The sequence below is a fragment of the Polyodon spathula genome, chromosome 15 (genome assembly GCF_017654505.1).
Source record: "Polyodon spathula isolate WHYD16114869_AA chromosome 15, ASM1765450v1, whole genome shotgun sequence".
In the NCBI taxonomy this organism is placed as follows: Eukaryota; Metazoa; Chordata; class Actinopteri; order Acipenseriformes; family Polyodontidae; genus Polyodon; species Polyodon spathula.
In genome coordinates, this window is record NC_054548.1 from 19,474,840 (window position 1) to 19,502,737 (window position 27,898).

At 38.8% G+C, this 27,898-nt stretch overlaps 1 protein-coding gene across 1 annotated transcript in view; it reads right to left on the reverse strand.

Annotated features, from left to right (window-relative positions):
- The window catches only part of LOC121328039 (beta-galactoside alpha-2,6-sialyltransferase 2-like), a 28,815-nt gene extending 23,480 nt beyond the window's left edge, over nt 1–5,335 (reverse strand). Inside the window, exon 1 of the mRNA XM_041272492.1 lies at nt 5,009–5,335. The gene's annotated coding sequence lies outside the window, so the exon portion shown is untranslated. The remainder of the gene's footprint in view (nt 1–5,008) is intronic.
- Nucleotides 5,336–27,898: the final 22,563 nt, after the last annotated feature.

Sequence of the window (27,898 nt, forward strand, 5' to 3'; positions counted from 1 at the left end):
TACTGTATATATTGTAACGACCCGGGATTTATACTGTTACACGACTAGTCTGCGGATCCTGTGTTTGTGTGTGTGTGTGTGTGTGTGTGTGTAAGCAGGGAAGCAGTAAGCTTCCCTCAGCTGGTATTGACTGACATCCGAGTAGGCGGGGACATAAAAGCCCACATCAATGGGGACAGAGCTGACAGCTGAGTCAGACATACTGCTGTGTGAATGTGCAAGACTCTTTGTTGTTTTTGGTGTGGCCCAGGCTACTTGGCGAGAAATAATCGAACCAATATACCGTGGATTCGAGTACCTCCAAATTGTGTGGGTCTCCTTCCTTCATTTTCCATGGTACGCAACAACATTAATTTGGCTTGTGGGCATTGTAAATCAATTTTTTAAATTTGGCTTTTAAACTTTAAATAAAAATAAAAAAATGAAAACTGCAAACAATGATTCTAAACAAGAGGAATATATTCAGTAAATGATTAACTTTTAAAATGCACTTTTAAATTTGTGTTGAATCCATGTGGAAAATGTAATGCTAGCTTTGACTAGCTTGTGAAGGGTTTGATTACTTCCACTATCTGTATAATATGAGAGGCATTAATGCAAAAACACGTTCAAGCATCCAAGGTTTTCTTACGTTAAAATATATGTTTAAAATAAACTAATGGGAAACAGAGGGTGGCAAAATTGCAAAACTATGTTTATAATGTAAGAAGTCATATTTGACAATAACCTAACCCTGAAACCATAAAATTAGTTAGGAATCAATAATATATATATTTTTTTTTTTTTTTTTTTTTTTTAAAGACACCACTTATTATATCAGTTACTCAAATTGTAGCAAGTCTCACTTGAGTCAGTGCTTCATGAATTACTGTATGTCACTGATGCTGGAAGAGAATCAGGGCATATGGGAGGGACATGTTTTATGTTGTGAAACTACCAACAAAAGACAGAATAAGAGGATATGTAAGCAAAACCTTGAATTTAGTAACATGCGCAATGTTTTAAACAAAGGATAGGCAAGCTGACTGCATAGGTCAAACTATTCTGAACTGGAGGCTGGTCCCCAGCAATACGCTTACATCTGTTTTTACTCGGTCACTAACCCTCAAGGTATTCGAGGATACAGATGGCTTGGGATGATGGTAAACAGCTTACACATGGCAGTTACTGTCCCAATTAGAGTAATTACAGAGAAAAGAAAATAAGCGAATGAGATTGTTCCAACGTACATATTCCGTCTATGCACCATCCTATCTGTCAAGGTGGAAAATGGGTTTCAAACCGGAGACACCTGATTGGGCTGCAGCTGCAATGATAAGTCAAGGAGTGTGAAACGTGTGTTGTTTGTTTGTTTATATTTGATGTTTGTAAATCAGCCATAGTATATTTTGTGGGATTCTGGTTTGTTTTTATTTATGACTTTTCTTGTTTAACCAGTTTCCAATAACCCTCTTCCCCTTGCCTCGCTGACATTATGTTAAAAGGAACTACTGGATTGTTTTTATTATAAATGCATTCTCTATTTATTCAAAACTGTGTGGTGTAGTTACCAAGAGAAACCAACACAGTTGAGACCGACTGGTGCAAGTACTGTGAAAAATGATGTACAGTTTACTGTATATGCCTTGTGCTGATAGTTTTCACCATATTACACATCTGGTAATGCTCTCCCTTTGTACAGTAAGGAGCAGATACTACATATCTACCCTTATGCTGATCCTGTGGTTTACTGTACTGTATCTTGGGTGTGCAGCACTACACAATGGTGACGCAGAAAAGCTATGTGTGGTTAAGACTCTCAAAAAGTAATATGAAGATGCATACACCATTGTAACAAACTGTATGTGGCGATATCACATTTAGATTGTATGTATATCTTAAGAACTACTTATTTCATTTTGAAGAAACTTGGTATGGGCATGGGTATGGGTATGGGTATGGGTATTCCCCCCTCCCCTCCCTCCCACCCCCAATGTTCATGATGACATACAGTACTACGAGTCTAGCTGAGCTATTAAAACCCAGTGAAGCACTCCAGTTTAAATAAAACTATGCAACTGTATGGCAAATACACAGACGTAGTTTATATAGTTCCCTTTTGCGGTGACACGATTTTCCATGACACTAACGGTACTTTTAGAAGTCATTAATGCAGGTTTACTTTCACATTATGAAATATAATACCCTCCCATCTCCATTTGCTCACACCTCAGAAACAAGCTAAGCATAAATGAACTACTGACATGTTGGCTAAAACAATTGTGACCGATGTGGTTCACTGCAGCTGGAAAAACATCCAGTAACAACATGGAAACTCACTGATAACATCATTACAGCCATCCATTTCAGCAAAGCACTTCAAATGCAGTTGCTAAATAAAAGGGGAATTCCATCCACACCCTTGTATGCAAGTTGAAATATCAAGATGTCAGGAATTTGAGTAATCGGACTACAGCTGTTTATAGAGAGTAAGCTTCAGTTGAGTTTGTATTCGCTTACTGATTGCATGTAACACACTTCTAGGACTTAGCAGGCTTCTACTGTAGCTAAGACAAATACCTTGAATACCTGTTTCACAAAACAACACAGAATCATTAAAAGATTAACATTTTCTTTTGCTTCCATTTATCTTCCCCTACAGTGTACAATGGTCTTCAAACTTATTACCCTCTTTTACATGGTTGTGAAAAACGACTGTTTCTTGATCAGCTCCACATTAGTAAACAACTGAAACCAACTACCAGCCAAGTACTGCAAAATAAATGTTTCCACGATGTATGTAATGCACTGGTGCGCACTTGAATAGTAAAATACAAAACGGCATTTGAATTACTGTAATGTTCATGATTTACTTTGTTTATTTTATTACCAACACTACATTAATATTTGATTCTGTGGTTGGACAGCCTTAGTTTAATTGTCAAACCGTAACAATACTGTGTTTTTAACTAGCGTAACCAGTTAAAGCAGCATGAATAAGCAGCATGTTCCATAAACAGAGACAGGAGTTTGGCCATTGAGGCAAAATATTTCCACAACTCTCAGGTTTCTCTCCATATTCCTTGGTAATACCTCAGAAATACAGACCAAAATCTGCTGGAGTGAAGGAATTTGATTTTATTCGTGATGAGTTGATCCTCGTATTAACACACCAGCAAAAAACGATATTTTCTTTACAGCTACTACAGGTTGGTGCTGCAATCTGCTATTTTCAAAAACAACATTTCTTACATCCCATTGATAGAGCAGAATAAAAAAAACTGCTTGCGACCTGTTGATATGAAAAGCCTATCATGCAGCATTACTGGTCCTTAAAGAAACACTCTGCTTTTAGATTTTTGCCATTATGATTCCAGTATTTGAAACATGAATATTTCTTGCAACTGGCCAAATCATTTCAATATTTAGACAGTACACACACAAAGGGATATTTAAGCTGACATCAAGTTCTCTACCAGAGATTTAATTTTGCCTGGCACAAAAAAAAAAAAAAAATAATACATTATCTTGGCAATAACATATTTGGGAGCTGTCATGATTAATTGTTTTGCATACACTGGTTGCAGTGCAGCTTGCAAAATTCTGTTACATGCTGCTGGATTTCAAAGCAGACAGCAGGCTGAGATTGCTGTACTGTATTAATAACCCCACAATTACATTACATTCTTAATATTTCAGTTCATAATACTTTATTTTAAATTCAAACGTGCAGTACTTAAACACAATGTGATGGGAAGAAATGAACGAGTTTAAACGTGTACAGTATCACTTCCAAAATAAACACAAAGATGTATCTGATGGTGAGACCAAATCAGGTACACAGATCAGGTTGCATCGAGTTTCTTTACAGGAATTGACTCATTTTCTCCAATTTACTCCAATAGACAATTGCAAGCATTGCATCCCTCCTTGACGACATACGGTCTACTGGCTTATGTGTAAAGCAATTCGTTTTCCATGTGGATGACTTACCTAAACAAACGATGTTATTATTGCTATTGGGGATAAACTAGACACTGAACTATACAAAACCAAAAATAATTTCATCCCCAAGTTTATAGAAAAACACTGCAACTTTACAAAATGGAATGTCTGTTCCATGTTTCTCAGCTGAAACAGCTGTCTCAAGTTAGAGTCAACTCAATCACTCCCTATAAATCAGCTTGTTGTAGACGCTGTGGACAATGAACTGCAAGCAAAGTAGGGAACCATCTTAACTTTTTTTTTCAATAATGCTTTATGAAATAACATATAACACGAAATTATTGAAAAATGTATATTTGTTAAAAAAAAATGCAAATGTGTTCAGGTGTTTATTGTTTTAATGTGTAAATGTAACAGTATTGTTTTAAATTACACGCGGTGTAGCTACTTGGTTATGAGAAGCTTTGGAATCACCGCCTGGGTCAGTTTCATTTTTGTTAACTTGGCATACTCTAGCTTGCTGACATACAATATACTTCCAACATAATTGCAAAAAAGAAATTCAAAGAAAAAATGCTTTCCTACAAGAAACAAAGCCCGTTTTCAGAAGTACCTCGTGATAATTCAACATGGGTTGTGGCAATATGCAGAAGTACACACCATTGCAGTGTTCTAATAAAAGCAGTACTGTGCTGTAACATTGTTATATTGTAAAATACCCAGATTCTTCTTCCGTAGCGTGACATTGTACTGAATAATGTTACCTCAGGCAACTTCACACAATATAAATGTATTGTAGTAAAACTGCACGATAGCACCACAATTTCCCCCTGCTGCATCGCACAAATTCTCATGCTTGTGTTCGATAACGTGTGTGTTTTTAATTAATACGCTTAACAGTGTTTGTTCATTTCAAATAAAACAAATAGCTGCATTTCGAAATGACCCTACACAAAGATCATTGCAAATTACCATATACCACGGGGCATGCTTTTCTGTTCTCTCGTGAAACCACCCTCTACTCGGATCGTGTTCCTAAAGACGACTTATTATTATTATTATTATTAAATAAATAACGGCTTACCTTCAACAAAAACCATCACCCATGGACTGTAAATCACCGAAGCATTTCCTTTCTGAATTCAAATCTATTAAGCAAAAGCCGAGTCCGACTTGCCTTAGCTCCCTCCCAACACTGCACTACTGCTAACCTAACCCCTGCAGCTCAACGTTCTTCTGTTATTGTTCGTTTTGTTTTTCCTCCCGTCCCACTCGGTGTTGTTAAATGTGGGCGGAGAGTTGTTAGTACCAACACACCGAACAAGGATATCGTACCATAATCATTAAACCGACAGAACAATTTCAAGGAGGATGTTGCCCATATTTTCTTCCTCCTTCCTCTGCTTCTTTTCCGATTTACTTGGCGCGTTTCCTTCTTAGCAGTGAGTCACGTCCAGTTGTTCTATATGAGCAGCCTTTTCCATTTAGAACGGCAATTTGCTTTGGATTTGGTGAAACGGAAATGCTAATTAGCTACAGCCTAGGTACACCTACACTTTCTATAGAAACATTGGACACTAATGTACTTGTTGTCGACTGTGTGGCTGCATACTGTCGCTAGCTACAATATTTAATAGTCAACTCTAAACAGAATCTATTTTTTGTATCATATAGAATTCACCATGTAGAGCAGAATCAAAACTCCTTGCACCCTTTCTATACAAAGTAACGGAATTCATTGAAGTTCTATTGGTCTACAAGTCATTGTCCAACATGTATTTTAATAATAATAATAATAATAATAATAATAATAATAATAATAATAATAATAATGGTTAATCCTTCATTCATTTATCTGGAATTGATTCATCTCTTAAAACATCATATCTTCATGGAAAGTTAGATACCAGTACTATAACTGTACCAGCATACAACTTGAGCCCAATTTTGAGAGGTATAATTATACTGTTTACAATGTCCCAGTACTTGCATTTTGCATGTGTGGGTCTTACGCTTTAAATCAGAATCATCTATTGCAGACTTTGAACCATGTATAACCTAGACAGAACAGTGATTGCACAGTAAGTACTTATGCTGTTTAAGCAGATCCACATTTTGGTATCCATTCTACTGACAGCACAGATTGTTTGCTAATTCCACTTTTAACAGCTTGTTGCTGAAGCACCTCAGTTTATTTTACACAAAGATCCCTGAGCTTCACGAATCTGTATAAAATTAAAGTTAAGATCCATGTTGTAAGGGAGCAGTTAGGAATTGAATAACAATCCCTGCATAACAAATATAATCTGCAACTGGGGCAGACAGAGACTCAATACAAACTGGTTTGACCTGACTGCTTCCGACAGAAACCAGCACTTTCAAAGTTCTTTCAGCTCAGTTTCATTGGAATATAGAAGCAAGCCAATGGAGACCAAATCCAATGAACCTACTTTGCCTAGACTAACCATGTATGCATATACCTCAGTGGACAGACAACATTTTGAACATTTGTGATTTTTTTGTATGACATATTTTATTCTGTAGATACAGAACAGATGTGTTGCAGGTGTGCAAAAACGTAGTTATGTACCAGCTTCATTGCAATTAAATACATATGGTTTACCTTAATTTTGTGCACTTCAGTTATGTTTATGTAAGGATTGAAGACTGTTAGATAATGATAGCATTTCAAATTAATTCTATACATTTATCTAGAATCTGCGGTTTAAATTCTCTAAAGCCTGCAGATCTAACTCTGTAATGTGCATTTCCTCCTAATTCTGTGGGTTAGTAAATGGGTCAGAGCAAAACATCAGATTACTGCTGCTCTTTTTCTGACATCAAAACATATTAGCAATGCACTTTAACATACTGTTACACAGAAAAACTGATTCTAGCCCTTGCGATTGTTTTAATGTTGGATGCTAGTGGATCAGTGAAATAATAATAATAATAATAATAATAATAATAATAATAATAATAATAATACATTGGAAGGATACATCATCCAAAAAAAGGTTCTGAGTATCTATTGTATAACTATTGAGTTGGAGTTAGGCTCTAATCAGGTTGCAGTGCACAGGTTCAGAACCACTGACTCCACCAAGTCTGATTCAGTTTGCCGTGTATTCCAAAAGGATAGATTTGTAGTGGATTTAAAATCAAGCAAGCCACAGAAAATTACAGTACAATATAAAAATCAGCTTTTCAACGTCACCTTGTTTTCCTTCACAGTGCCAATCTGATAAGTCCTGTGTGTCAGGTGTGAATCCATAATTTAATTCTTAAACAATTCCTTTAATTTTAGAAGATGCATTCCAGGAAAGCATTCACGGCTGCAGGAAATGTGTGAGCAGAGGAAGTTTTCAGTGATGCTGTTCTTCTGAAAGACTGAGAACAAAAGGGTGAGATAAGAAAATCTGTAGTTATTGCTCAAGGGGCCGGTGTGGGACCTTCTCGCAAAGTTTACATTATTTAAAGTTTTTCTGTAGATCTGTTTTTGATAGATTAGAAAAGGTCTGGCATGTATGAAACTGTCCTTGAGTGTTTTGTTGTCTCGTGTAAAAACAGTCACAAATAATCAAACTTAGTTTATTTGATCAAAACAGACCGATAAACTGTAATAAGTCATCAGTTAATAAGTCTTTTTGAATAGGCCCCACTGTGTTGACTTTCCTGTCTGGGGAGTGGAAGTGCCTGTGTTCCGGACGTTCTCTCTCACAAATCCTTATCCAATGGCACTGGAACGATTTTTAAAGTGGGGGTGCTGAAAGCCATTGAACAAAACTGTAACCCCTATATATGATAGAAGCCATGCAATGCCAGCACCCCTAGTTCCAGCGCCCTTGCCAATATCACATTTACATTGCCAAAACTAGTCAACAGTTTGACAATGTGGACAGGATCACAGTGTTCTCTTTGTTCTGTATCAGGGTGCATTAATGTCAAGCTGTGTTTTCTTCTGCAAAAAAACAATAGGGGCCAGTTGCATAAAAGTGTATTAAGGCATGTATTCACCCCCCCCAAAGTCAATACTTTGTAGAGCCACTTTTTGCAGAAATTACAGCTACAAGTCTCTTGGGGTATGTATCTATAAGCTTGGCACATCTAGCCACTAGGATTTTTGCCCATTCTTCAAAGCAAAACTGCTCCAGCTCCTTCAAGTTGGATGGGTTCCGCTGGTGTACAGCAATCTTTAAGTCATACCACAGATTCTCAATTGGATTGAGGTCTGGGCTTTGACTAGGCCATTCCAAGACATTTAAATGTTTCTCCTTAAACCACTGAGTGTTGCTTTAGCAGTATGCTTAGGGTCATGGTCCTGCTGGAAGGTGAACCTCCATCCCAGTCTCAAATCTCTGGAAGACTGAAACAGGTTTCCCTCAAGAATTTCCCTGTATTTAGCGCCATCCATCATTCCTTCAATTCTGACCAGTTTCCCAGTCCCTGCCGTTGAAAAACATCCCCACTGCATAATGCTGCCACCACCATGCTTCACTGTGGGGATAGTGTTCTTGGGGTGATGAGAGGTGTTGGGTTTGCGCCAGACATAGCGTTTTCCTTGATGGCCAAAAAGCTCAATTTTAGTCTCATCTGACCAGAGTACCTTCTTCCATATGTTTGGGGAGTCTCCCACATGCCTTTTGGTGAACACCAAACGTGTTTGCTTATTTTTTTCTTTAAGCAATGGCTTTTTTCTGGCCACTCTTCCGTAAAGCCCAGCTCTCTGGAGTGTACGGCTTAAAGTGGTCCTATGGACAGATACTCCAATCTCTGCTGTGGAGCTTTGCAGCTCCTTCAGGGTTATCTTTGGTCTCTTTGTTGCCTCTCTGATTAATGCTCTCCTTGCCTGGTCCGTGAGTTTTGGTGGGCGGCCCTCTTGCCAGGTTTGTTGTGGTGCCATATTCTTTCCATTTTTTAATAAAGGCTTTAATTTTGCTCTGTGGGATGTTCAAAGTTTCGGATATTTTTTTATAATCCAACCCTGACCTGTTTGGAGAGCTCCTTGGTCTTCATGGTGCCGCTTGCTTGGTGGTGCCCCTTGCTTAGTGGTGTTGCAGACTCTGGGGCCTTTCAGAACAGGTGTATATATACTGAGATTATGTGACACTTAGATTGCACACAGGTGGACTTTATTTAACTAATTCTGTGACTTGTGAAGGTAATTGGTTGCACCAGATCTTATTTAGAGGCTTAATAGCAAAGGGGGTGAATACATATGCACACACCACTTTTCCATTATTTATTTTTTAGAATTTTTTTAAACAAGTTATTTTTTTCATTTCACTTGTCCAATTTGGACTATTTTGTGTATGTCCATTACATGAAATCCAAATAAAAATCAATTTTAATTCCAGGTTGTAAGGCAACAAAATAGGAAAAAATGCCAAGGGGGGTCAATACTTTCGCAAGCCACTGTACACTGAAGCAATTTGCCGTGTTTGTGGTGGCACTGATGCGGTATCACTTTGTGTAAATGGAAAATGCTGGTAAAATGCAGCCACACTTTATTCCGCCACTGACCCACCTCTCGAGGTTGTTCAGTGGCGGCATTTTGCATTCAAGGTGGATTTTTTTCTGAAGTAAACGCATTTCCTGTTCCACCACGTGTTGACTGAAGGAGTAAATCCAACAAAATGGCCCCAGGTCTCCAAAAGAAGGGAGCTTTCAGTGGTGTAGTCCTGAATCTTAAAGTACCGGAACGTCAATTAAAATATATATATATTTTTCTAAAACAAATTATAGAAACTCATGTTTAATTTGTACATTGAACTTGAGGGTACATTCATTTTAACAGGTAATACGTGCTTCTCGCATGCAACGTTTAAGCTACTGCCCCAGTGCTGAGATTAACGTATGTCAAGCCAAATTTGGCCTGTTCTGAAAGCATCTAGCGGCATAATTTTGTCTTTGGTGGTTTGGTTATTTTTTTGGCTATTTTTATCATGCATATTTTTTTTTCTATTATGCCAGCACAGAGCTTCAATCACCACGATTCCCTGTATAGTATATCATATCGTCCGCCCCCCCAATCACACTAACACTCAGTATTTTTATTCGTCACCAATTTAAGAACTGTTCTCAGTACAATTAAAATAATAATAATGTATTTTTAAAGACTATCAGCATACAGTTTTGAACTATGTAATTGTACACTGCATTATGAATATTAGCTAAATAAATAAATAGATATTTAAAAAATAAAAAACAGCGGTTCTGGTATTTTAAATTGCGAGTAACAGCACCTACTAGTATTGTTATTTATATTATTATTATTATTATTATTATTATTATTATTATTATTATTATTATTATTATTATATTTTAAATAAATATGTAGCACTAATTTATGATTTTGTAATACATATTAACTCTTAAATGCAAGGGCATTCGTTCATTCCAATCCCCGGGTCTCTGTTACCAATGTACAAATTGCTTTAATCCTGTGTTTGTGGCCAAAATCGTAGGATTCACTTTTGCTGTCGTCAGCATTTTTACAAAAAAAATAAAAAAATAAAAAGTGTTATCCTTCTTAAAGTAGTACTGTTTGTAATATAAGTACTAATGTTACACCACAAGGCTGACTGGATCGATCAGACGATTGTGCTGGAGATTTGGTTACAAACATTTAAAATGCGCGCTGGTTATCAAAAGAAGATAAATGCACAATTTGCGAGATGCTAATGTATATTCCACAATAGTAGAAAAGTTAATGACATGCGTGCGGTGTTCTGTGCAATAAAAAGCAAATGACGGCTAAATCTGTACGTCTTCCAATCTTTAGTAGTCTGTGGTGACATTCAGTAAGTATCCAAGGTAACCGGAAAGAACAGGTAACAAAGGCATAATTGTTTTGATCATGGTACTGAACACTAGCAAATAATGTGCAGGCTTGTGGCTTTATAGTAGTCTAAACAGCTAGACTGGTCTTAATCTGGTCACTTAGACTTGTCTAAAAAAGTAAGCCAGTTGCATAAAAAGTTAGACTGACTAATTCTGACTAATAGCTTCTTGGTCTGTGTAGCTTGCTATAGATGTCATTAACTTCCAGACAAATCATGACTTCCTATTATATGCTGTGCAACCTTATGCAGGAACTGCAAAAAATAAATAAATAAAAGTTACATTTGAAGCAACTTACTTTTTCAAACATTTCTGCAAATACCATTGGAGCCAGTTCAGTATTACGCTTCTAGGTGCACAGCTGTAAGGGGATTAAGACTTTACATGATGTATAAGGGCACAGCGAGTTGACTGAGGTACGGATACTGTACCATTTAACTACTACATTCACACATAACCACTTCTGTTTAAAGCAATACATTGGTGTGCCAGACTTTCAAACCCACCTAGACCTAATATGTATCAGCTTTGACGAGCATTAGCAACGGTGCAAGATAAGGCCAGTGGTAAAGCATAGGTTAGTAATGGAAAACCCAGAGCTATGGTAACGCATATTAAATAACATGGCAAACTATATGGTAAATGAGTAACGCTGGGAAAACTCTAAAATTATCCAGTAGTAAACATTTATAAGAGCAGACTGCCCATTGCATGAAAGTTGGGATGAAAGTTATTACTGAAGGTCTACACATATCATTCCCTGTTCACAAAACTTTGAGTTATTTAAAGTCAATAAAACACATTTAAAAAGTCTGTTTTTACAAATAAACAACCATTTGGTGATTATGAAACCGGCTAGAGCAGTTATTAATAACAAACCAAATATCCAAGCTTTATGATCAGGACCAAGGAGCTTTGCAAAAGTTAGTAGAAGTGTAATGCAATGTGGCAGTGTGTGCCGAGGAACGCTTTGGTACGTGTGTATTGTTGGTATGGGGAATAGTGGGTTGGGAGTTCAATTTCTTGTCAAAACGCATGGGAATGTGTCACAGGTGTATAGATAGGGTGATCACGGCTGTTCGTTAGAAATAGTTGAAGTAAATGATGAAGGTGAAGATATGTGTCAGTGTTTGTTTACGTTCCTGTGTTTTGCTAAAACGGTTTATTTTGGTGTTATGGATGGAGTGGTGCGTGTGGGTGGAGACGTCAAGTTTAGGAAGCAGCACAAAAACAAAGGATACTGGACTAAAATTGCCGAAGCAGTATATTTATTAAATAACAAAAATAAACAGTTTTAACAAACCACAAAAGAAAGGGCACATTGGCCAAACAAAACACACACACACACACACACACATATATATATATATTATTATTTTTTTTTTTTTTTTTTTTTTTTTTTTTTTTTACAAAACCGAGTGCCTTGTTCGCTGGCTGATAGCATTCGTGGTCTCTTTAATTCTCCTCTCAACTCGTCTGAGCCCGGAGTGAGTCTTTTATACCGTGGCTGGAGCCTTAATTACCCATTACATAATTCCCTTATTAAGCCTTCAGCCACATTCCCACGAGCTACTCAGGAGGGGAAGGAGGGTGGGGGGGGGGATTCAATCCTATCCATGCCAACCATTGTACGAGACAATAAATCGGACGTCCGCACACAAATACTATTTAATAATAATAATAATAATAATAATAATATACATACATACATACATACATACATACATACGTGCCTTTTGTTTGTTCCAGTGTTTATGCAGTGTTGTTTGTATTCATCATTTAATGTGCGCATTAGTGTGTTTAAACCTGCAGCCTCCTTCCTGGTACAGCCCTGCCAGTGACGCTAGTATCAGGTCACATGTGGAGTCTGAAGCTGGGGTGCGTTCAGCGGGCGGAGCGCTCTTTGAATGACGTGCTAGCCCTGAGGTCTTTGCACCAGCAAACGGTCTGAGTACCTGCTTTGCTGACCGTTAGGTGGGCGTGTAAGGTTGCTTTAGGATGGAGGACATTTATAATGTAGTGGTTGTGGCGTTCGAGACACGAACATTGATTTTTTTTAAAAAACAGCACGTATGGAGTATTGTGTGTGTGTGTATATATATATATATATATATATATATATATATATATATATATATATATATATATATATATATATATATATATATATATATGTTATTACTTATTTTTGTGTATAATCAAAACATCTACCAACTTATTTTTGATAGATTTAATATAATATATATATATATATATATATATATATATATATATATATATATATATATATATATATATATAATAGCTAGCTTTTAGAACCATCTACAAAAATAAGTGTACGAGGTGGTTGATTTTAAATTTGATTTAAAAGTTACATTAGACGTTCCAGCGGGCATCTACTTTCTGGTGTTAATGCAGCCCACTAGAGCTGGAAGCTGATTGTCTGTTGGCACTGTTTTCTACTCTGTGTTTGTTTTTCAGGGCCTCAGATTTGTTTTTCAGGTTTTCATTTTGTTTTTAAACAATACCGAACAACACTGTAAACATCTTACTGATGGCTTAGACTTTGTACCACCTGAAAAATGATTTTCATATCATTGCAATTTTCTATTTCAGTTTCACACCAATCAGGAGGAATCCAATGGGCGCATGAGGCTATCCTGCTCCTTATTGAGACTTTCCGAGACCATGAAGATGACTTTCAGTCATCGTGATTTAAAAAAGTTGAGATTTGGAGAAAAATCTCTAATGTTATGACCGTCAAAAGGGTAGAACTACAGCCCAGATGAATGCAATAAGAAAAAGAGGGCATTAAAGTTCAGGCATGTATATATATATATATATATATATATTCAAGTTTATTATATTATAAATATATTGACAAGTTTGACGTACTACTTAGTATGCTATGTTTATTTGGAAATAAACAACCTCCAAGATTCAAGCAAATTTATTTAAAAAATAAAAACAGACCGCCACACTGCACTGCAGCGCCACCTGCAGTCGTGACTGTACTAGAACAAGCAACTCAAAAAAGAGTACCACCTATAAATGCTTCACATTTCCTGGTTAACAATGCAACTAAATACATTCCGGGACAATAGTAACAAGACTGGAAGAGCACATGAGAATTCTTTGAGGTCATGCAGGATCTTTTGGCTGGTAACCCAGCTGTAACACCTCAACAAACAGTGTCTTCATTACAACTTACCAATACAGGTTATGGACTTTTCTTTTTTTTTGCAATAAAATAGATGCCAGGTACAAGAAATCCATAACTTGCAAGTGTATTATATTTATAATAAATACTAAATACTTTCACTTCTGTATATATTAATTTTGTCATGCAAATAGGGGCCTAATACAGCCGTAAAAACCCAAATTGCCTTGCTGCAATATTGAGGCAGCAGTGCATGTACACCCATCCTGGAGTCACCCCATAGGGTTTATTAGAGTAGAAATGTAAAGACAAAGAAGGATTGTTGCCCCGGACTAATTATTATCATTTATTTATTTATTTATTTTTATGGATTTTGTTGAAATTCTTTTGAATCTCACTTAAATGCCCATTGTCTGTGTAACGAAACAAAAGGACATTTTTCAGAGGGCATGCTGAGTCTCTTTTTTTAGTCGTCTATCATGTGTAATTGCTGAAGGTGACTCCAGAGTGGGCTATTTTTTAGTATTCTTGCATCATGATCCGATCCCAGCCAACCTGTGTAAACATCCAGGAACCTCATTTTGCTATCCCTCACAGCTTGCAGGTAAATGCTGGGGGATCCCTTCCTGTTAATGTAGGAGTTCATGTGTGATGGTGGTCCAGAGTTCCTGTGACCCCAGCAAATCCAGTTATATCTTGAAATCCTTTCGCTATTTTTGGAAACTGGGAAACCGAAGGCCACTTCACTGCTTCTGCTTGATAATTTGAGATAGCCTGGGTAACACTGCGGAACACGTAATGTTAAGTACCTTTTGCCATCCCAAACCTATCCGCAACACCTCTGAATGACTCCTGGTTGCCCAACAGCTGAAGTGAACACAATATTTTCTTTTCCATCCCTACAGTTATGTTCACAACTTGTGGTGCCAGACGTTCACACAGAGTCTGCGAAAATATAAAATTGAGAGACTGTACAGTGATGAAAATGGAGAAGAGTTTACAAAACACAAAATAAATCAATTCTTGCTGTCTTGGTGGGTGTGCGTGTTCATTTGTGTGTATATATAGCGCTGTATTGGAATAATAACCAGAGATAAACAGATGTCAGTTTAAACACCAAACAAGGTATTTTAATTGTTTCTAATTCTTTTACAGTTGTTATGTAACTGTAACTGAGAGTTCTTCCTAATTATTATACAGTACAGCATATATGTTTTATTTAGTAGACACTACAAACTTGAAACGTTTGTTAAAAGGCACCAACTACATTGCTATGCTTTTGAAATAAACGGGTCTGTGTGTGTGTGCACTCTCTTTCTGATCAGCAGCCAAGCAGTGCAGGAGAGACAATCACAGAGACCAAATGAAGGGATTTAAACTCAGCTAAAGTTTATAAAGCACCCAAAGTGAAGCTAGGAAAGTTCCAGATACAGTGGTCTATATTCATCAAGGGTTTTACACAAACTCGCGATTTCACTTTTTCTAAAAAGAATAAACGGTCAAATAAGCAGTAAAAGTAATTGAAAAAAAAATGACGTAGTCATACACATACATCATCTTTAAATCAAACTATGTGCTGTGACGTGTGCATGTTAACTTTCATTTGCATGTTGATTGGTGTCGGTCTTACGAACAGAGCAGTTTTTGTGCTCTTCCGACCAGGTTTGACTTGGTCCAGCTTTTGCCCATTCCCGAACTGGGAAAATTAACTAAGGAAAATTGTGATGTTTGTATTTTAGTTTATTACTTCTGCCGAACCTGTGGCTATCTTTTAACAATAACTTTAATAAAGACAGCTACATTATTTCAATAGGTATAAAATACATAACCTAAAATGTTGACAGGGAGAATTTCCACTGTCTCCAGCGCCACATGGAGAAGCCTTGTCACTGTCAGCGTTGCCACTGTTGGCTGCACGTTCAGAGGAGTCAGCATTTCCACTCAGTTTTGTCACTGCCAGCTTTGCCACTGCTGGAGTGCCCTGCAGCATTCATAGTAATACAAAGTATTTCCGTTGTTTTGCTGTTGCATTAAAGCACTGAAGACATCTGGTTCCTCAAGCGTAGTTTCCCTCAAGAAAGTTTTCTTATGAAAATATGTTGAGTCATCAAAGCATGCACATCAAGGTGGAAGTACAGTGCTTGTTGGAGATGCATAATTTCCTCCCAAAGTAATATCAAGAAGAGGCACAGCACTGTTTCAAATTAAAACAGGGATCTGTGGAATACATTTAAATACATTGAGACTCACTGAATTAACCAGTGAAGTGCTCTTTTGTTAAAAGTGACTATTGTTTTGATAAATGTTTTGATAAATAAGCGGCATTCTCATTCAGCATAATGACTTTTAAGGCTAACAGATTTCTTGTACACCTATGAGACTTGCTAATTACAACAGTCTCATTTAGATTCCAGGCAGCACATAGACATCACATTGGGCCACTGCACATACACAAACCCGTCTATCATTTCAGCAGTTTCCATAGAAACAACCTAGTTACAGCTGGAGCTAGACTGGTTTACTGGTACTCTCATGTTTGGAACTAAACAATTCTACTACATTGATGTTCTTTTTTTTTTATTTGAATGCAATAAAGAAACGTAAAATGTTACAAGCAACATCTTTTCATTTTCTGTCTTGCAGATTCTGTATGTTCTCACTCCAGTGGGTTCTTTAGCACCCAAGTACTGTCATGTATTGTTGTTTTTTCTTTGATGACATTATGACTACAGTTATTGCTGACTAAATGAGATGCAATCTCTTTGAAGCTGGTAGACGTTTTACAGTATGCCAATAGCCTTATGTTTAGCAAAAACAAATACTCTATTGTTAAATTATTTGTATTGCAATCAAATCTTATCTCAGTAGGGGTGTTGTAGTTAGCATTCTAAATATGCTGTAGGGCAAGTCCAGCTGTAGATAACTGCAATGCAAGCTGGGATAATCTGAATGAGGAACCGCTGTAACACAGACAGGACATATTAAAGACTAGTGAAAATAAAAACAGACCCATTGGGTGTTTTTTACACAGTGCCTCACTCAAAGCTCCGATGCACCTGGAAATAAAAAAGATCTATTCCATCCCATGGAACATGCCTGCTAGGTTATTTGGGGTGTGGTGTAGTAGCATCTCCAGTGACAGAAATAGTGGACGCAGAGTGGGAAGAGTGCAAATTAACAAGAATAAACAAAAGGTCTAAACAACCCAATAAATAAAAACCACATCAAAACACACTGAAGCAATGCGATCACGGCAATAGACAGGGAGCACAACTTTCAGCTCCCAGTCTTCTCCCTACACTAATCTTCCCTTGAACAAAGGAGCTGGCTCTTCTTTTAAAGCATGTGACTGGGGTTAATTGATCCATAATTCATCATTGAAGCTCCTGACACATTCTCGATATGGTTTTGGCAGGGATGAGATTTTAACCCCACCCATCAACTTTATTTATTCAAGCCAAACAAAACACAGCATCGATCTGTGAAGGGCTTCTGCCATGTCACAGGGAGGAACCAATTTAAAAGCACAAAATCTAGTCTTTTTTAAAAATGTTCCCAGTGCTTTAGATCCTACTACTTCACATGGTAGGTTATTCCAGTGGTTTCCAACACTAGTCCCGGGGACCCATGTGTCTTCTGGTTTTCATTTCAACTGAGCTCTCAATTACATAAGTAGAACCTTAATTGAACTATTCATTTGCTTAATTAGACCCTTTTAATTGTTCTCAGCTCTAAAAAGTTGCAGAGTTTATAAAATGGCATAGCTAACTTGAAATCTGCAACTGTTTAAGATCTGAAAACAGTTAAAAAAAAAAAAAGTTGGAATGAAAAACAGAAAACACATGGGGTCCTGTGACAGAGACAGAATGATTCTTAGTGATAAATCTCCCTCCAGACCTGTAAGGGTGTTGTGTAAAGGGAACAGAGTACCCTGCAGTGGATTCTTTCTCAGGGTTAGGCGCAAGTCGGCCATCTAGAAAGGGGATGGGGCTACGATAAACTAAATCATTGACCCGGAAGGGAAACGATGTGGCAGCCGTAGATTGGAGAAGCTCGTTAACCAAGGGGTCATGATAGATGGTACAAAAGGGGATGGAACGATGTGATCTGTTCCATTTGCAATGATTACTGCTGGACCAGAAAGGAGTACTATTGTACTATTGTAAACCATGAGTGTTTTGTTTGCTTAAATTGTACTTGTTTGTGAGTTGGACAGCTAACACAATCTGGAGCTGTCGCCAAAGGCCAGCACTAAACGCGGACAATATTGCACTATACCACGGAGAACTGTAAATATGCCACAAGCACTTTGTCAATCACTGTGGACTTGTGTTTGTGCTTTGATTACGTGTGGGTGTTTAAGAAAGGGACGGTTTATTATTTCGGGTCCAAACCCGTGGTTTACAATAAAGCAATACACGCCACTATATTGCTTCTCATTATCATTGTTTATTCTTTACTGCTGTATTTGTGTCATCAGACCAATTGGATTGTAAAAATAAACATAATTGCATCTGGATAATCGTTTCTGTCTGTTCATTGATCACTGCTGTATTTCCTGGACCTGCACACTGTTAACCACAAAAAAAAAGTTTGGAAGAAGAAATAAAAATTCTGAAAAATAAATTACAAAACAATGTGGCTTAGAATCTTGCAAACCCAGCAAACCCAGAGGGAGGGAGATATTGCTGCAGAAGGATGGGGGGTATGGGGAGGCGCAGGAGCAAGAATTTCAGGACACTGAGAGATGTGTAAGTCATGAAGTATGTGAGTATTTGGATAGCTAATCGAGTGAGAGGGAATCTTATACCACCGCCCCACCCACCTTTTCATTTAACTTGTGTTAAGGCTTGGTGAATAGAGCAATTCTGTAAATAAACAGCCCAGAAACATGTTAAGCTGGCCCTCCTGAAAAGACACAGCACATGCTAACTAAAGTACATGAGTCAGATGAGTGTTATCCAGATTTAGACTACAGCTAATTGGATCTCCTACACAAGTAACTGTTCCTGATCAACAATGTTGATGTACGTGAAGGGGATGAAGGATTCAAGTTTGCGTTGCTTAATGGTTGGAACAATTAAAAATAGCAGTACAGTAGAACTGAATTTGGATTCTTGCATCAGAGCAGCTCCCACAATTGGTATTCAATAATTATCTGTCCCATAGGGAGAGGGAATATAATTACCTTTTGCGGGTAGCCTTATAAAGCACAATAAAAACCCACACATGGCAGGCTATGAAAAACTACTGGTTAGCCCACTATGATTGTAGCACTGCTGTTCCTGAAACAAATTGACTAGACCCTGTCCTTTTTATATGATGACATGAATTAACAACAAACTTTGAAGCGCTGCACCAGTGGGTGTCATTGTAGACACATATCATCAATGAAACATACATTGCTTTAACAAGGGTGCTTACAAGGATTTTGTAAGATTTTAGAATTATATTACAGAAATGTTCCATATTTAATTGTCTAATTAATCATGGCCCTCCGGGTTTACAGCAGATGTAATTTTTATATGTCGTCTCTACGTTTTTGTTGTTGTTATCTCTGAGGATGGTTAAATTATTTGTTCAATGTTTCCATTAAGATCCCTTTGTAGCATAAAAAGAGATTTGTTAATGTGATGTGCAAAAGTTGTGCCTATAGCTATCGCTACTAATTCCACTGAGGTTTGTTTTTTAAACTATGTTTTGTTAATGTATGTTTCTTGACATTACCCTTCCTCACTCAGTAATGTGATCATCAGTATACGTAGCTGCATTTCATTGTTAATATGAATTTCAAGTTAAAACAAAATATCTGGTAAAAGATGTACAATTCTTAACTCCAAATCATTTCAGTTTTCAAAGAAAGTTTATAACTACTATAATTATAAAAAGAGAAGTACCTTTGTATTAAAATACTTTCCAACAACAACTTTGATGCTATGATCTTAGGGGTCATTAGCTAAGGCTTTACTGATTGAGCTACAGTATATAGTATGACTGAGAAAAGTATAGTCCAACGATGGTGTGATGTCATCGAATTCTGGAAAAATAACCTTCCATTTTGGCTGCCAGTTCTGTGTCAGTCATGGAGTCGTTCATTGTAAATTGTACTTCCTTCTGAACAGAACACCCTTAACTGGACTCCAGGCAATTTATTAAAATTAAACTGATTAATACTGGATGAGGATCAAGACAGGTAACCACTAGTATTGAACAGCTTGTCAAAAACTTGAACTCTGTATCCACATCACAAAAACACCTACCAGCATTTCACCTTTATGAATTAGATCATTTATTTGCGAGTTTAAGTTCAGTAAACTAGTTTCTTTGTGGAGCGAGTTAAAATGGTTCCCAAATCCCTATATAATTAATACAGTTTAATAGATAGATGTCTTTGAAGCAGACAATTTGTAGTAATCACCTAGTCACTGTTTCTGCAAGTTTTCTTCCAGGGCAACCTTGTACTTGGCTTGATTCATGCACCCTTCACAAAGACAAATCTGCCCGATTCCAGCCTTGCTGAAGCACCCCCAGATGAGTTCAATTTTCAACTTTGCCCAACACCTGGTCGTCTAATGGTTAGACGGAGACCTGGAGAGGCCTACAAGCCACAATGTCTCGCACCCACTGTGAAATGTGGTGGAGGATCAGTGATGATCTGGGGGTGCTTCAGCAAGGCTGGAATCTGGCAGATTTGGCATGAATCAAGTCAAGTACAAGGTTGTCCTGGAAGAAAACTTGCTTCCTTCTGCTCTGACAATGTTCCCCAACTCTGAGGATTGGTTTTTCCAGCAGGACAATGCTCCATGCCACACAGCCAGGTCAATCAAGGTGTGGATGGAGGACCACCAGATCAAGACCCTGTCATGGTCAGTCCAATCTCCAGACCTGAACCCCATTGAAAACCTCTGGAATGTGATCAAGAGGAAGATGGATGTTCACAAGCCATCAAACAAAGCCGAGCTGCTTGAATTTTTGCACCAGGAGTGGCATAAAGTCACCCAACATCAATGTGAAAGACTGGTGGAGAGCATGCCAAGACGCATGAAAGCTGTAATTGAAAATCAGGGTTATTCCACCAAATATTGCTTTCTGAACTCTTCCTAAGTTAAAACATTAGTATTGTGTTGTTTAAAAATGAATATGAACTTATTTTCTTTGCATTATTCGAGGTCTGACAACACTGCATCTTTTTTGTTATTTTGAACAGTTGTCATTTTCTGCAAATAAATGCTCTAAATGACAATATTTTTATTTGGAATTTGGGAAAAATGTTGTCAGTATTTTATAGAATAAAAAGAGAAATAATGCTACCAGCCAGTGAACAAGGTATTCATTGTTATACAATAGCTTTATAGTTTTGTGTTTGTTTTACTTGGGCCCGTGTGCGTCACAACACTTGACCATATTCACAAACAATTTACCACCATGCTAAAAAACATATCTTTGTTGTTACTTGCCAGTTCTGTACCATTAGCAGATTGTTGTTCCTTTTTTTTTAAATGGTGCAAACTTAGCACTGTGGTAAATGCTTTGTGAATATGACCTTACAATACAGAAACATCTTCCATTTCCAAAAGTTCAGATTTTGAATCACAAGTCATTAGTATCACAGTCCAGTTAGCAGTGTCCTATGATTTATTCTGCTACAGTTTCAATAATCTGCGTAGCAATGAGTTTAGCTGCTGTTGTCCATTTTGAATAGACCCTTTGGAACCAAATGTTATAGAACCATTATTAGCTGTAGGGTCTTAAATATTTTCACTCCTGTATGTTGTAACCTTACATTAAAAACTGTTATTTAAATGCCTTATAACAAATATACAAAGTGGACTAATCCCTAGAATGTGGTGAAAGCCATTTAAGAAATACAATTAACTCTAAATAACCCCAGCACTGAATTCCAGTACTCACAGTCAACTCACAATGAGCATAGTGAATTTATTTGCATTTGTTCATTGGTGTGTGAGTTAAGTGAAGAATGGTGACCTTGCCTTATTGATTGGTCTAATGAAAAATTCTGCACAGAAGCCTAAAAGGTATAACGTGTTGAGAGGATGACGAATGGATAGAATGACCTGAGTTTAATGGTCAGAGGAGTGGTTTGCAGTGCTCTGCCCCCTTTCTAAATGGCCAACTTCCACCTTTCCCTGGAACGAATTGTCAGTCCACAGCACTCTGTTCCCTTTACACTGTGCCCTCACAGGCCGGGAGGGAGATTTATAACCAAGATTCATTCTTTCTCTGTCACATGTCTCACCGCTCAGAGTGGAGCCGAAGAAACACTCGGCTAAATCTACTTTTCCCATTACTCCCCCCTCCCAGGGAAAATAATCTGTATTTTGGTGGTCTTTCCTTGCATGGTGAATCATATCACACAAGAAGGGTTACAATGCCAGATACCACAGAGTTATCCAGGCATTGCTGTCTTTCATTGTGTTTAACCACTTGAGTGGGGCGTGGTCTGTGACAAGATTGAATGAATGTCCCAGTATCATAAAGAATGAGTAGCCCATTTAATGGCCAAACACTCCTTTTCGACTCCCAGGGAGATGGGGGTGGGACATCTTTTTACTTAGGTAAATGATGGGGTGTTCTACACCATCTACCTTTTGAGACAAAACTGCCCCCAAACCAACATCTGAAACATCAGTGTGGAGGATGAATCTCTTTTAAAATCTGATGAGATGAGAGTGGGGGCATGGCAGAATCTTTGCTTGACAGTATCAAATGCCTCCTGACATTCTACTCATTTAATCAAATTTGGAGCACTCTTTTTAGTGAGGTTGACCATGGGATTGACCACTGTGGCATACTCAGGGATGGATCTTTGTTAATAAACGGCCAACCCCAATAGAGACCTCATCTGAGACTTGGTTTTGGGGATTGTTCCGTCCATCAAAGCCTGCACTTTGGTGACAATGAGATTCACCAGTCAATTTCCCATAATAAATCTCAAATATTGAGTTTCTGTTTTGGCAAATGCACATTTTTGCAAGTTGGCTGTCAGCCAGGCTACCCTTAGAGACTGAAGGATGATCATAATCCTAGCCAGATGCTCTTGCCAGGTGAAGCTGTATATATCGTTGTGATGGGGAACTCCCCGTCTATATGAATATGTTTGGAACTGGCAGGGAGGGGGTTAAATTTCTCCCTGCCAGGAAAACATGTGAGAATGTGGCTGGAGCTCTAATTGAATAATTATTAATTATTGATTAATTGGGCTCCAGCCACAGGGGATAAAAGCCAGGGGAGAGGCCCTGCCTGGAGGAGTGTGTTTTCTGTTTGGGAGTTTGTTTTGTGTTGGAGAGTTTTTCCTTTTTTGTTTAGAAGAAAGGAGTGTCTTGTTATAAAAGATTTGGATCTTGACCATTTACTTTGTAAGTTATTATTTCTGTTTGAACCTCTTTTCTGTTGGCCCTTGTGCCTATTTATTTGATTATTTTTGTTTAATAAAGAACTTTATTTTTTGACTTTACATTGTCTCTGAGCCTCAACCCTCTGTCATCCTGCCACAATCGTCAATATACGCTTCTGCATACTGACAATGTGGGTGTAATACCTGGTCCATCAGTCTCTGAAAGGCAGCTGGCGCAACATGTACACCAAACAGGATGGTTATAAAGTGAAACAGACCATCAGGAGTTGAAAACGTAGTTTTCTCTCAAGAACTGCAGGATAAGGTATCCCTTCGTCAGGTCCAAAGTGGAGATGAACCTAGCCATTACCAGTCTATTGAGAAGCTCATCGAGCTGGGGCATCGAACTTGGCAATAGTGTTTACCTTATGAAAATCAATTCAGAATCAGTTGTTGCCATCCTTTTTGGTGACTATCATAATCGGACCTCTCCTGGAAGGTTCAATCACCCCAAGTTTGAGCATCGCCTGTACCTATTTGCTAACACTACATTGCTGACTTTCTGGGATTCGATAAGGTCTGTCCTGCACTGTGACACCTGGAGGAGTGATAATAGTATATTCAACAAGGTTAGTTCTACCGGGCAAGTCAGAAAAAAAACATAATTCAACTTGTCAATTAACTTACACAACTCTCTTGATCTGGAAATAACTGTTCCCCCATTGAAATGTCTCTGGTGCTAGGGCCTCTAGACAGGAGCTTAAGTCATCCTCTACATGGTAAATTTTGCATTCATTTCGGTGAACAGGCTGCTTCATTTCATAATTTACCTTTCCTATAGCCCGAATCACCTCATCTGGCCCCTGCCATTTAGCACACAGTTTCGATACCAACGTGGGAAAGTTCTAATACATGCATTTTTATTGTACCGATGCTCTTTCCGGTGCAAAGACGATTTTAAATTGTCCTGTGCCAATCAAAAAAACAAATCTAGGTCATCTCTGAGTAGGATGACACTACATATGCTTCACTATATTTTTGCATGAGCCTTTGTGCTCCTCCCACCCCTCTCTCACCAGATTGAAGATGCCGAGAGGATGTTGGCCGTAGAAGAGCTCGAAGGGGAAGAATCCTGCCCATCTATATCCCTGTCTTTTGGGCAGGGCTTAGCCAGTGCACCAGGTGATCACACAATCACTGCTCAACTACCCAGGGATACATCTCCAGTGATCTCTGGTACTACCTGAATCATACCCTGTGTGTTTCCCCCATGATGTTCAGCCGTCGGAGAATGGCTTGCTTCACCTGGCTAGCCAGAACTCCTTTGGCCATGACGTGGTGGTAGCCAACCACTCAAACGCGACCAGATATGCCTCCAGATCATCTTCCGCCACCATCTTTTATGTCACGGCCTTTGGGTTTGTCATCACAGGTCCTGTTGATGTGTTGGGCATCATGGCAATACCAACCCTCAATTAGAGCCATGTACCTTTCCTCTCTCCTTTTCTCCTCGGCCTCCCATCTTCTATCCAGTGCCTCCAACCTCACCACCAGTGTGGCGTGATCCACCCCATGTTATGACACCACATGTGGCAAAGTGGTTTGCAATGCGCAGGTGTAGAGGTGATATGATTATGAAACAGAAGACAGACAACAAAGTTCATGATCCAAACACTTTATTTTTATCTGGCGACCGCAAAGAATAATCCAAACCAATTCCAAACGAAGGGTTTACAGTCCCAAAATAAACACAGTATAACACATACAAAGGCACACACATGATCACAAGTCAAAAGTGAGTGCTAACGTGTAATATGGGACTGGTCTTCTCCTCTCTCCCTCCTTACTCTTTTCTGTCCCCTCTGACCTCTGCTCACTCTGTTAACACCTTTGAATTTCATGTTGTCCAAATAACCTTTCTCTGTCAACTCCTGCTAATTGTACCATACCATCCCCCTGGACTCCTCTCTCACTTTCTCAATGAACTCGACCATCTCCTCTCCTCCCTCCTCTCTCTGTCTACCCCAGCTGTCCTGTTATCCATCTCTCCAACCCCACTCACTGCCAGATTCCTTCCTCTTCACTCTTTCATCTTCTCTCTCTCCATCCCCTCCTACCCACAAAGCTGACCATCAACTGGACGTCACCTTCTCCAGGCCTGCTGCCCCTTGACCTTCTCTGTCACCCCTCTGGACCTCTCTGATCACAATTTCATCTCTTTTTCTCTGTCTCTCCCTAATCCCCCTACCCCCATGTCACTTTCTGCCATAACCTCCGCTCTCTTCCCCTCTGTTCTTGCCTCCACCACTCATTCTCACCTCCCTCCTATAGAATCTTTCTCCCAACACTCTGTAGGCTCTACTACCTCCACCCTCTTCTCTTCCCTCACCTCCTCTCTCAAATCCCTCTGTCCCCTCACCTCCCGACCTTCCCGCCCCTCTCCTCCCCAACCCTGGCTCTCCTCTGTGCTCCGCTCAGCAAGAACCAAACTGCACTCTGTTGAAATGAAATGGAAGTGAACCAAACTCCCTGCTGCCTTAGACCTCTACTGCTCCCTCCTCTCCTCTTTCTCCCCTACTCTCCTCTGCTAAATGCTCCTATTTCTAATCTATTATCCAATCCTCCACTAACAACCCCCAAAAACTATTTTCTACCTTCTCCACCTTCCTCAACCCTTCCCCCTCCTCCTCCCTTCTCTATCTCATCTGACGACTTTGCCTTTCTTCTCCACTAAAATGTCTCTTTTCTGCAAACTCTTTAACACCCCTTCTTCCCCCCCAACTCACTCCTGCTCCAACCCCAACACCCTCTGTCTCACCTACTAACACCTACTCTCACCCTTCTTCTCCTCCTTTTCTCCCCTCTCAGACTCTGACCTCTCCTCCTTCCTCCCTGGATCCCCTCACTACTCACTTCTTTCAAGCTGCTGCTCCTGCTCTATTTCCCTTCATCTCCACCCTTCTCAAAACCTCTCCTCTCCAGCCTCTTTCCCTCTGCCTTCACACAAGCCTCTATCACCCCCCTCCTCAAATAAAAACCTACCCTCAACCCCACCTCCCTCTGGAACTACCGTCCTGTCGACCTCTTACCCTTCCTCTCTAAAACCCTTGAGTGGGCAGTACACCGCCAGCTCTCTGTTTCCAGTCTAACCACTCTGTGCTTGACCCTCTCCAATCTGGTTTCCACTCTGCTCACTCCACTTAAACTGCTCTTCTGTCTGTCACTAACTTGCTGAACTCTACCCGTGCTGCCTCTCTCTCCTCTGTCCTAATTCTCTTTGATCTCTCTGCTGCCATTGACACTGTCGATCACTCTATTATCCTTTCCTCTGTTGCTGACCTAGGAATCTCTGGCACTGCTCCGGACTGGTTCTCCTCTTACCTCTCTGACTGCACCTACCAGGTAACCTGGCTCGGCTCAACCTCCACACCTCTCCCTCTCTCAACAAGAGTCCCCCAAGGATCAATCTTGGGTCCTTTCCTGTTCTCTCTCTACACCAGCTCCCTGGGCCCCCTCATCGCATCATATGGTTTCTCATACCATTTCAATGCTGATGATGCTCAGATTCCCCCCCCCCCCCCCCCCCCCCCCGACCCCCCCCCCCCCTCCAGTATCTCTACCTGTCTGTTTGCTAGTTCCTCCTGGATGCACTCGCATCACCTCAAAGTTAACCTCTCTAAATCTGACCTCATTTTAAACATCTAAACCCAATTATTTTGTATTTGCTCTTATTAGGACTGAAATCACTGTATTTTGTCTCTTGCTCTTAATTGTACTGTAATTCTAGATATGTATTTTTTGTATAAAACTGTAAGTCGCCCTGGGTAAGGGGTAAGGGCAGATAAATAAAAAATAAATAAATAAATAAATAAAAAATAAATAATATAATAGTAGAAAAATATATTATTTCCAATCTCCTCACCTCCAGTATTGTTTAGTGTCAGGTTACATCTTTATAGGAATGGAATGGGAATGCTCATCCTGGTGCAGCTGTTTTCCTCTCTGGCATATTGCAGGTTTAGAAACACATGCAATATCAAAACATTTTAAACATTTCTATTTTAAATGTAATTGTTCATGCATATATTGCCATTGTCATGCTCTAACCAAAATCAATAGAACAAATAGTCAGTTGAAAACTCTTACCTGCACAGAGAATGTTTTATTAAGTCTAGCTGATATAAATATGTATTTAGGGTTACCTTTACTACTTCCTCAAAGTGTGTCCTGTTTCCTGAGGGTGAGCTGAATTGTTTTACATATGTTGGAGCTCAGTTCAAAAGGAACACACATTTTTATTTTTCTAAACATGTAATCCTGAAGCAGAATGTAAGATGAAAATCAGATTATTCTGCAAGCAGAAATGCTTTTTTCATTATGTTTAAAACCACAATCCAAATCTTCTACAGTTTGAGTGTTTGTGTGTGTACTGTAGTTTGCTTCTTTACAATTCAAGAATAAAATACCAAGGGGAAATCATTTAAGTTCTCTCTAGACATTGTTTTTTAGTTTCTGTAAATAACTTTTTGAAGTTTAGGTCAAGTTTCTGCACCACATTTTCTTCATGCGATTACACTAGCAATTAAACATTTATAAAGAAAGGAATCTGTAAACTA